The sequence below is a fragment of the Panthera leo genome, chromosome B2, assembly GCF_018350215.1.
Source record: "Panthera leo isolate Ple1 chromosome B2, P.leo_Ple1_pat1.1, whole genome shotgun sequence".
NCBI lineage: Eukaryota > Metazoa > Chordata > Mammalia > Carnivora > Felidae > Panthera > Panthera leo.
Window position 1 is genome coordinate 32,754,787 of NC_056683.1, and position 11,552 is coordinate 32,766,338.

At 43.0% G+C, this 11,552-nt stretch overlaps 1 pseudogene; it reads left to right on the forward strand.

Moving 5' to 3' along the window:
• Positions 1–3,973: 3,973 nt before the first annotated feature.
• Positions 3,974–4,692, forward strand: LOC122220668 (annotated as a pseudogene).
• The last annotated feature ends 6,860 nt before the right edge of the window (positions 4,693–11,552 follow it).

The window sequence follows — 11,552 nt, forward strand, 5'->3', positions numbered from 1 at the left end:
AAGAGAAGAGAAGAGAAGAGAAGAGAAGAGAAAAAATCTGAATAGAACAGTAACAAGTAATGAAATTGAGTCAGTAATTTGAAAACTCTCCCCTGCAAAAAAAAAAAAAAAAAAAAAAAAAGCCCAGGTCCAGACAGCTTCACAGGTGTATTCTACCAAACATTTAAAGAGTCAGCACCTATCTCTCTCAAGTTATTCCAAAAAATAAAAGGGAAAGAAAGCTTCAGAACTCACTTTATGAGGCCAGCATTACTCTAATACCAAAACCAGACAAGGACATCACAAAAAAACAAAACAAAACAAAAACATTATAGGCCAATATGCCTAATGAACACATGTTCAAAAATCCTCAATAAGATATCAGCAAACCAAATTTAAGAATACATTAAATAGATGATATACCACCATCAAGTGAGATTTATTTCAGGAATGCAAGGATGATTCAACATCCTTAAATCAATTGATGTGATACACCACATTAACAAAATGAAGGATAAAAATCATATGATTATTTTAATAGATGCAAAAAAGCATTTGATAAAATTCAACATCCATTAGTGATAAGAACACTCAGCAAAGTGGGGATAGGGGCACCTAGGTGGCTCAGTTGGTTAAACATCCAACTTCGGCTCAGGTCATGATCTTGCAGTTTGTGATTCGAACCTGCATCAGGTTCTGTGATGAAAGTGTGGGGCCTGCTTGGGATTCTCTCTCTGTCCCTCTCACCCTCTGTCACTCCCGCACTTGCATTTTCTCTGTCTCTGTCTCTCTCTCTCTCTCAAAAATAAGTAAATAAGTAAATAAATAAACTTTAAAAAAACTGGGGATAGAAGGAACATAACAAAGACCATATATGACAAACCCACATCTAACATCATACTCAATAGTAAAAAGCTAAAAGCTTTTCCTCTAAGATCAGGAACAAAACAAGGATACCCACTGTCACCACTTTTATTCAATACAGTATTACAAGTTCTAGCCACAGCAATTAAACAAGAAAAATAAATAAAAGGCATTCAAATTGGAAAAGGAGAGTAAAATTATCACTATTTGCAGGTGACATGGTCCTCTGTGTGTGTGTGTGTGTGTGTGTGTGTGTGTGTGTATAGACTAAGAAATCCACTAAAAAACTATTAGAACTACTAAATGAACTCACTAAAGTTGTGGAATACAAAATTAACATACAGAAATCGGTTGCATTTCTATACACTAATAATGAACTATCAGAAAGAGAAATTAAGAAAACAATCTCATTACAATTATATCAAAAAGAATAAAGTACCTAAGAATAAAATTAACCAAGGAGATGAAAGACCTGTGCTCTGAACACTGTAAGACATTGATGAAAGAAATTGAAGAGGACACAAATAAATGGAAAGATATACCATGCTCATGGACTGGAAAAAGTAATATTGTTAAAAATGTCCATAGACCAGGGGCACTGGGGTGGCTCAGTCAGTTAAGGATCCAACTCTTATATTTTGGTTCAGGTCAAGATCTCATGTTGGGAGATCAATCCCCATGTTGGGCTCTGTGCTATCAGTGGAGCCTACTTGAGATTCTCTCTCTCCCTCTCTCTTTCTCTGCTCCTCCCTAGCTCTCTCCCTCTCACACACAATCAATAAATAAACATTTTTTAAATGTCCATATACCAAAGGCAATCTATAGATTTAATACAATCTCCATCAAAGTACCAATGGCAGGGCACCTGTCTGGTTCAGTCAGTGGAGCATGAGACTCTTGATCTCAGGGTTGTGAGTTTGAGCCCCACATTAGGTGCAGAGATTACTTAAAAATAAATCTTAAAAAAAAATGCCAATGGCATTTTTCATATAACTAGAACAAAGGATCCTAAAATTTGAATGGAATCACAAAAGACCCCTAATAGCCAAAGCTATTTCTCAAATATTTAGAAAGAAAAACAAGACTGGAGGTATCAAACTATAATACAAAGCTATACTAATCAAAACATTATGGCACTACCATGAAAACAGACACATAGATCAATGGAATAGAATAGAAAGCCCAGAAACAAACCTACACATACATGGTCAATTAATCTATGACAAAGGAGGCAAGAATGTACAATGGGGAAAAGACAGTCTCTTCTACAAATGATGTTGGAAAAGCTGGACAGCCACATACAAAAGAAACTTAACCACTTTCTTACACCATACACAAAAATAAACTCAAAATGGATTAAAGTTGAATGTAAGACCTGAAACTGTAAAAATCCTAGAAGAGAACATAGGCAGTAAGCAATTTGACATTGGTCTTAACAATATTTTTTTGGACCAGTATCCCCAGGCAAGGACAACTAACATTAAAATAAACAAATGGTGGGGCGCCTGGGTGGCTCAGTCGGTTAAGCGTCCGACTTCGGCTCAGGTCACGATCTCACAGTTTGTGAGTTCGAGCCCCGCGTCGGGCTCTGGGCTGATGGCTCAGAGCCTGGAGCCTGCTTCCGATTCTATGTCTCCCTCTCTCTCTGCCCCTCCCCCATTCATGCTCTGTCTCTCTCTCTGTCTCAAAAATAAATAAAACGTTAAAAACAAAAAAAATAATTAATTAATTAATTAATTAATTAATTAAAATAAAAAAATAAGGGGCGCCTGGGTGGCGCAGTCGGTTAAGCGTCCGACTTCAGCCAGGTCACGATCTCGCGGTCCGTGAGTTCGAGCCCCGTGTCAGGCTCTGGGCTGATGGCTCGGAGCCTGGAGCCTGTTTCCGATTCTGTGTCTCCCTCTCTCTCTGCCCCTCCCCGTTCATGCTCTGTCTCTCTCGGTCCCAAAAATAAATAAAAAACGTTGAAAAAAAAAAATTAAAAAAAAAAAATAAAAAAATAAAAATAAATAAAAAAATAAAATAAAATAAACAAATGGGATTATATCAAACTAAAAAAGCTTTTTCAAAGTGAAGGAAATCATCAACAGAATGGAAAGGCAACCTACTGAAAGGGAGAGGACATTTGTAAATCATACATCCAATAAGGGCTTAATATGCAAAATATATTAAGAGCTTACACAGCTTAGTATTAAAAAAAATAAACAACCTAATTAAAAATTGGGCAGAGGACTTGAATAGACATTTTTCTAAAGAAGACATCCAGATGGCCAACAGGCACATGAAAAAATGCTCAACATAACTAATCCTCAGGGAAATGCAAATCAAAACCAAATTGAGATATCACCTCACACCTGTCAGATTGGCTGTTATCAAAAAGACAAAAAGTTATAAGTGCTGGTGAGGATGTGAAGAAAAGGGAACCCTCGTGCACTGTCAGTGGGAAGGTAAATTGGTGCTGCCACTGTGGAAAACAGTATGGAGGTACCTCAAAAAATTAAAATGAGGGGCACCCGGCTGGCTCAGTCCTCTTAATCTCGGGGTTATGAGTTTAAGCCCCATGCTGGGTGTAGAGATTGCTTAAAAATAAAATCTTTAAAAAAAATGAAAACACCGGGAGCCTGGGTGGCTCGGTCGGTTAAGCATCTGACCTAGGCTCAGGTCATGATCTCACGGTCTGTGAGTTCGAGCCCCGCATCGGGCTCTGTGCTGACAGCTTAGAACCTGGAGCCTGCTTCAGATTCTGTGTGTCCCTCTCTCGCTGCACCTCCCCCATTCGCGTTCTCTCTCCCTCTCAAAAATAAATAAACATTAAAAAAATTAAAAATGAAAACACCAATTTGAAGAGATACATGCACTCCTGTGTTCACTGAAGCATTATTTACAATCACCAAGATGTGGAAGCCACTTAAGTGTCTATCAATACATGAATGAATAAAGAAGATGTGAGATATACGTAGACATATGATATATACATATATATACATGTGATATATACATATGTGTATCTCTCTATATATCTATAGATATATAGAGAGATACACACACAATATAGATATATAGATAGATAGATACACACACACACACACACATACACAATGGAATTACACTCAGCCACTCTTTGAGGAAGATGCAGTCGCAGCTACAGCGTAGCTTTGGAGGCCCCTCTCCTGCTCCTGACTCACCACTGTTTATTCTTGCTGAGGAACAAGTGGGTCAGGCAGCGATGCCACAGCTGTGGCTTTTAAAGACACTGGGAAGGGGCGCCTGGTCATGATCTCACAGTCTGTAAGTTCGAGCCCTGGGTCAGGCTCTGTGCTGACAGCTCAGAGCCTGGAGCCTGTTTCAGATTCTGTGTCTCCCTCTCTCTCTCTGCCCCTCCCCCGCTCATGCTCTTCTCTCTCTCTCTCTCTCTGTCAAAAATAAACAAACATTTAAAAAAAAAAAGACACTGGGAAGACACCCGTGGAACTAGAGGTGGTGTTTCACTGAATTAGAATTATTCTAACCAGTTGCAACATAAAATATTTAGAGAAGGTATGTGCTGACTTGATCTGAGGCACAAAGGAAAAGAATCTCAAAGTGAAAGGACCAGTTTGGATGCCTACCAAGACTCTGAGCATCACTACAAGAAAAACTCCTTGTGGTGAAGGTTCTAAGACTTGGGACTGTTTTCAGATGAGGATCCACAAGAGACCCATTGATTTGCACAGACTTTTGGAGATTGTTAAACAGATTATTTCCATCAGTATTGAGCCAGGAGTTGAGGTCGAAGTTACCATTGCAGATGCTTAAATCAACCTTTTTAATAAATTGATTATCAGTTAAAAAGAAAAAAAAGGAATAACACTCAGCCATAAAAAGTGAAATTTTGCCATTTGTGACAACATGGGTGGACCTAGAGGGTGTTACGCTAAGTGAAATAGGTCATACAGAGAAAGACAAATACTGTATGATTTCATTTATATGTGGAATCTAAAAAAAAAACAAACAAAAAAAAACAAATCAACAAACAAAAATAGAAACAGACTCTTAGATACAGGAAGCAAATTGTTGGTTACCAGAGTGGGGAGGGGGAGGGGATAGGTAAAATAGGCAGAGAGGTTTAAAGGGTACAAACTTGCAGTTATAAAGTAAATAAGTCATGGGGATATCATGTACAGCACAGGGAATATAGTCAACGATATTGTAATAACTTTGATGGTGAGAGACAGTAACTAGGCTTATCAGGGGGATCATTTCATAATGTATAAAAGTATCAAATCACTATGATGTACACTATATGATAAAACTAAAAAGATATTGTATGTCAATTACACAAGGAAGGGAGGGATGGGGGAGGCAGGTAAAGAGAACAAGAGAAATTTTGTTCATTTTTACTGCTGAGTAGTATTCCATAAATGAACTGCTGTTCATTTACCCAGCCTTCCAATTTGGGTTGCTTCGGTTTGGGGGGATTCTGAACAGAGCTGCTACCGACATTCTTGTGCAGCTGTTTGTGTGGATGTAAGTTTTCATTTCTCTAAGGTAAAAATCCAGGAGCGAGACTGCTGGGTCTGGGCGGTTTTAATTTGCACTTGCCCAGTGGCGAAGGATGTTGAGCATCTCTGCATGTGCTCGTTTGCCGTCTGTATTTCCTCTTAGATGAAGTGTCTGTTTAACTCTTTTGCCTGTTTAAAATTAATTGGTCGTTTTCTTACTGTTGAGTTTTAAGAATTTTTTTATGTATCCTGGATAAAGGTCTTTTGTCAAATATACCAAATATATACCTTGTAAATATTGCCTCTCAGCCTATAACTTGTCTTTTCATTCTTTTAACAGCGTCTTTCACAGACATTGTTAAGAAATTGATAAAGTCCATCTTACCAATTTTTTTCTTTCCCGGATCATGGTTTTAGTGTTATAGTTAAGAACTCTTTGACTAACCCCAGGCCATGGAGATTTTCTCCTGTGTTTTCTTCCAGACATTTTACGGTTTTATGTTTTGGATCTATGATTCATCTTTAGTTAATTTTAGTATAATGTGTGAGGTTTAGGACGAGGTGTTTTTTTGTTTTTGTTTTTTGTTTTTTGGTTTTTTTTTGCATATAGGTATCTGGTTGCTCCAGCACTGTTCATTGGCAAGGTGTTTGCACTTTTGGCAAAGTCAGTTGGACATATTTGTGTGGGTCTGTTTCTGGACTCTATTCTGTTTCGCTGATCCATTCACTGTGTCCACTCCTCTGAACCCACCACATTCTTTTTTTTTTAATGTTTATTCATTTTTGAGAGAGAGAGACAGAGACAGAGTGTGAGTGGGGAAGGGGCAGAGAGACACACAGAATCCGAGACAGGCTCCAGCATAGAGCCCGATATGGGGCTTGAACTCACGAACTGTGAGATCATGACCTGAGTCAAAGTTGGACTCTCAACCTACTGGGCCACCCAGGCACCCCAACATTCATTTTTTTAATGTTTATTTTTGAGAGAGAGAAAAAACGAGCAGGGGAGGGAAGGAGAGAGACGGGGACAGAGGGTCCAAAGGGGGCTCTGCGTGGACAGCTGTAAGCCCAATGGCAGGGCTCAAACTCACAAACCGTGAGATCATGACCTGAGACAGTATCAGACACTCAACCGACTGAGCCACCCAGGAGCCCATGAACATTCTTGATTGCTGTTGCAAGTTTTGTTGTAGTAAGTCCCAAAATCAGATAACTCCTTCAACTTTATTCTTCTTTTTCAAAATTGTTTGAGCTATGCTAGTTTCTCTGCCTTTCCATTTAATGTTACAATCAGCTTGTCCATATCTACAAAAAGTCCTGCTGGGGTTGGATTGGAAGTATGTTAAATCTACAGATCACTTTTATGGTTTGAACTGTGTCCCTCCCCCCGCCAAAAGATATGTTGAAGTCCTAACCTGGGCCAAATACATTACCTCAGAACGTGATTTTATTTGGAAATAGGACCATTATAGCTGTGGTTAGGATGAGGCCATAGTGGAATACGGTGAGTCCTAAATTCAATGTGACGGAGGTCCCTATAGAAGAAGAGGCACAGACATACAGAAAGAACGCCATGTGCCAAGGGAGGCAGATACTAAAGTACTGTAGCTGCAAGCCAAGAACACCAAGGACTGTGGGCAAACCAGCAGAAGCTGGGAGAGGCAAGGAAGGATCCTCCCCTAGAGGCTTGAGAGAGAGCAATCAAATCCTGTTGATTTCGGATCTCTAGCCTCCAGAACTGTGAGACAGTAAATTTCTGTTGTTTTAAGCTACCCAGTTTGTGCTACTTTGTTAAGGCGGCCCTAGGAAATGAACACAATCAATATGGGGAGAAATGACAGCTCTACTCTGTTGGGTTTTCCAATCCATTAACATGGTACTTTCCTGTTTGTTTGTTTGCATTTTATTTTACTTATAATTTTTTAGTGCTTATTTATTATTGAGAGACAGAGAGACACAGAGCATGAGAAGGGGAGGGGCAGAGAGAGAGAGAGGGAGTCACAGATTCTGAAGCAGGCTCCAGGCTCTGAGCTGTCAGCACAGAGCCCGGAGCGGGGCTCGAACTCACAAAACACAAGATTATTACCTGAGTCGAAGTCGGATGCTTAGTCGACAGAGCCACCCAGGCGCCCCTATTTATTTATATTTTAGAGAGAGAGAGTGAACAGGGGAAAGGGGAAGAAGAGGGAGAGGGAGAGGGAGAGGGAGAGGGAGAGGGAGAGGGAGAGGGAGAGGGAGAGGGAGAGGGAGAGGGAGAAGGAGAGGGAGAGGGAGAGGGAGGGAGAGACAGAAAGAGAGTCATAAATAGGTTCCACACTCAGCCCAGAGCCCTATGTGGGGCTCGATCCCATGGCTTTCGACCCTAGAATCATAACCTGAGCTGAAATCAAGAGTCAGACTCTCAGCCAACTGAGCCACCCAGGGGTCCCCATTCCTGTTTATTTATATCTTGGTTTGTTCCATCACCATTTCATAGTTTTCAGTATAGACACCCTGTATGTTTTGTTAGATCTATACACAAGTCTATTTTTCTTTCTTTTTTTCTTTCTTTCCTTCTTTTCTTTCCTTCTTTCTTTTTTCCTTCCTTCCTTCCTTCCTTCCTTCCTTCCTTCCTTTCTGGAGCTGTTATAATAGAATTGTCTTTTTTTTTTTTTTAATAAGTTCTTTTTTTTTTTAAGTTTATTTCTTTATTTTGAGAGAGAGACAGAGCACACAGGGGAGGGACAGGGAGAGAGAATCCCAAGCAGGCTCCACACAGAGTCTGATGCGGGGCTCAAACCCACAAACCATGAGATCATGACCTGAACCACCCAAGCACCTGTTTGTTTCCAAGTGTTCATTGTTAGCATATAGAAATAAGATTGATTTTTTTGTGTGTTAATCATGTACTTTGCAGACATGATGAACTCAGTTATTACTTGTAAGAGTTCTAGAAATCTTTTTTTTTTTTCTTTTAAGATTTCATTGGGGCACCTGGGTGGCTCAGTCAGTTGAGGGTCCAATTTCAGCTCATGGTTGGGGAGTTCTGAGCCCCGTATCAGGCTCGCTGCTGTCAGCTCAGAGCCCACCTTGGATCCTCTGTCCCCCTCTCTCTCTGCCCCTCCCCGACTCACACTTTCTCTCTCAAAATTGAATAAACATTTTTAAAAAACAAATAATTATTTGGTGGGGCGGGAGGGGGGGTGCCTGGGTGGCTCAATCTAACTCGGTTTTGGCTCAGGTCATGATCTCAGTTTCATGAGTTTGAGCCCTGTGACAGCTCTGTGCTGGCAGCAAGGAGCCTGCTTGGGATTCTCTTTCGCTGCCCCTCCCCTGCTCATGTTGTCTCTCCTTCTCAAAAAAAAAAAAAAAAAAAAAAAAAAAAGATTTTATTTTTATTTTTTTAACATTAAAAAAAACGTTTATTTGAGAGTATCCGCAGGTGCACTAGTAGGGGAGGGGCAGAGAGAGAGAGGAGGGGAGACAGAGAATCCCAAGCAGCCTCTGCACTGTCAGCACAGAGCTGGATGCAGGGCTCTATCTCGAAAACTGTGAGATCATGACCTGAGTCAAAATCAAGAGTCAGATGCTCAACCAACTGAGCCACCCAGGGGCCCTTTAAAGATTTTATTTTTAAGTAAACTCTACACCCAATGTGGGGTTCAAACTTACAACCCTGAGATCAAGAGTCACAGGCTTTTCCCACTGAGCCAGCCAGGGGCCCAAAGCTCTAGAAATCTTTAAGCACTTTTGATGGCATTTCCTCTCTTTGAAAAAATATATTAATTGCCATAAAACATTCCATGAGACTTTACTCTTTAGTTTAGCAATTTCCTCCTACTGGATATTGACATTATTTCCTTGTATTATTATTACTATTATTATTAATGACGGAGTAAATTTGATCCTGAGACATAAATCTCTGACCTCTTTTCTTGAGGGAGGAAGGATTCCTAGAAATGGGATTAGCAGGTCAAAGGCCTGGGCCCTCCTCAAGTACTACACGTGGCTCAGCTGCTTTCCAGAAAGGTCAAACCAACTCATTCCCATCAGCTACATGTGCGAGCACTCAGTGCGCTGAAACGTTGCCAGTACTGGAAATTATCATTTTAAAGCTCTTTGCCATTTGATAGGAGAAATGCAGCATTTCCCTTGCATTTCAAAGTAATCCTTTCTAAAATGCCAACCTATCCCACCCCTGCTAAAAACCTTCCATGGCTCCCTATTACTTTCAGAATAAAGCCCATGCCTCCAGCTGTCAGGTGGGCACCCCAATATCAGGTCCCATTTACTCTCTTGTCAAATTCTGTGGCTTCCTTTTCCAACCCTGCCCTACAGCATGGCTGGCTATTTCTGAAACGTACTGCAAAAGTGCCTTCCCTCCAACACTCTGCCCATCCTGTCCACTCTGCCCAGAACTTGCCCTGTTTACCCCTCCCCAAGGTACCCAAGAGAGGCTGAGTGTCGGATCTGGAGCCAGACTGACTGTGTTCCAGCCCAGCTCTGCTGTGAGGCCTTGGGAAAGCTGTTCAACTTCTCTGTGCCTCTGTCACTGCAATTGTAAAATAGCAGTAAGGATTAAGGAGTTAAATAAGAGAATATCAGAACTGTGTCTGGGGGCGCCTGGGTGGCTCAGTCAGTTAAGTGTTTGTCAGTTGCAGTTTGTGAGTTCAAGCCCCACATCGGGCTCTCTGCTGTCAGCATGGAGCCTGATTCGGTTCCTCTGTCCCCCTCCATCTCTGCCCTTCCCCCACTCATGCTCCCATGCTCGCTCTCTCAAAAAATAAACTTAAAGAAAAAGAACTGTGTCTGGCAATTGAGAAGTATTTCTTTTAAAGATTTTAAGTAATCTCTACACCCAAACTTTCAAGCCGGAGATCAAAAGCCGCATCTTCCTTGGACTGAGCCAGCCAGGCGCCCCACTTGAGAAGTATGAATATATCTTAGCTGCTACTATTATTATTGTCATTCATAGCTGCCCCCCAGCAACCTGGCCTGTCACCCATAGGAAACAGCCCACATCCATTGTGTTGCTTCCTAGATGCATGAGCTTCGCGCTTCCCATTGAAATGAAGCTAACCCCACACCTGTTCAGACGCACTGATGATGTAAAGATCTAATAGGTATCCAAGCGCTTTTTAACGTTGTATATCACTCCACTGAGGGTTAGCGTCTCCTCCCACCGCTACTCTAGGAAGGAAAGAGCAGGATGGTAAGAGGGCAATCGACCGGGAGGTGAGCCCTGTGCACAGTCAGGGCCCTGGCAGGAAATGGAACCCAACCTGGGGTCTTCAAGAGGCTTTGATGGAGGGGTGCTCGTGGGGTGAAGAGGACCAGTGAGGGTGTGCGTGGGACTGGCACCAGCGGCGGCAGAAAGTCACCGTGACTGCAGGCCTGAAAAGGCAAGGGGTAGATGCGCCGGGAGCTTGAAGATGGAAGGGGAGTCACGGAGGGACACAGTGACAGCCAGACCAAGGGCCACAGCAGGGCCAGGCCTGGGAAGGAGTATCCCCACTTCTCCCTCCCTCAGATCTCCTTCGAGTGGGTGCTACCCAACAGAAAGCCAGCTGGCAAGGGGGCCCAGGCCCAGAGCCAGAGCACCGATGGATGGGGAGGGCAAGGGGTGGATGAGGGAGCTCAGGGGGATAGGATTACTGTCCACCACCACCTCCCATTTTGCAGATGAGAAGACTGAGGCCCAGAGACAGGAAGAAACTTGCCCACTGTTACAGAGCTGGTAAGGTGGAGCTGGGAAAGGAGAGCAAGGCTCAGAGGCGATGATGGTCCGAGCCCAGCCTCTGGGGACAGGCTGCAGGCCCCTTGGGTCAGCGGCACTCAGGGTGGCAGCGCCCAGAAGCCCCTGCCACCCTTCTCTCCTCCCTCCCTCTCACTGGTCACTTGTCCCTTTTTCTCACTTGTCCGCCTTGGCCTCCGTGAAGGCTCTGGGCTCTCTCCTTCCTGGGTCTCTGTGTCCCTCTCCACTTTATCTCTCTGTCCTCCCAATTTCTTAGCCTTCTTGTCTCTGGCTTTCAGTCTGTCCGCATTTCTCTCAGCCTTTCTCTCCTACATGGCTGGCTTTCCGGCCACCCCGCCTAGAGCTCAGCTTCTCTGCAACTCTCCTCTGGGCTGTCCCCTGTGCCCCACAGTCTCCCATCTCTGCCGCGGGCACCCAGTCCCTGCACGCCCCGCCTCCTGTCGCCGGCCCGTCCCTCCGCCCCTGCGGCTCGGTGGCAGGGCCCGGGGGCGGGG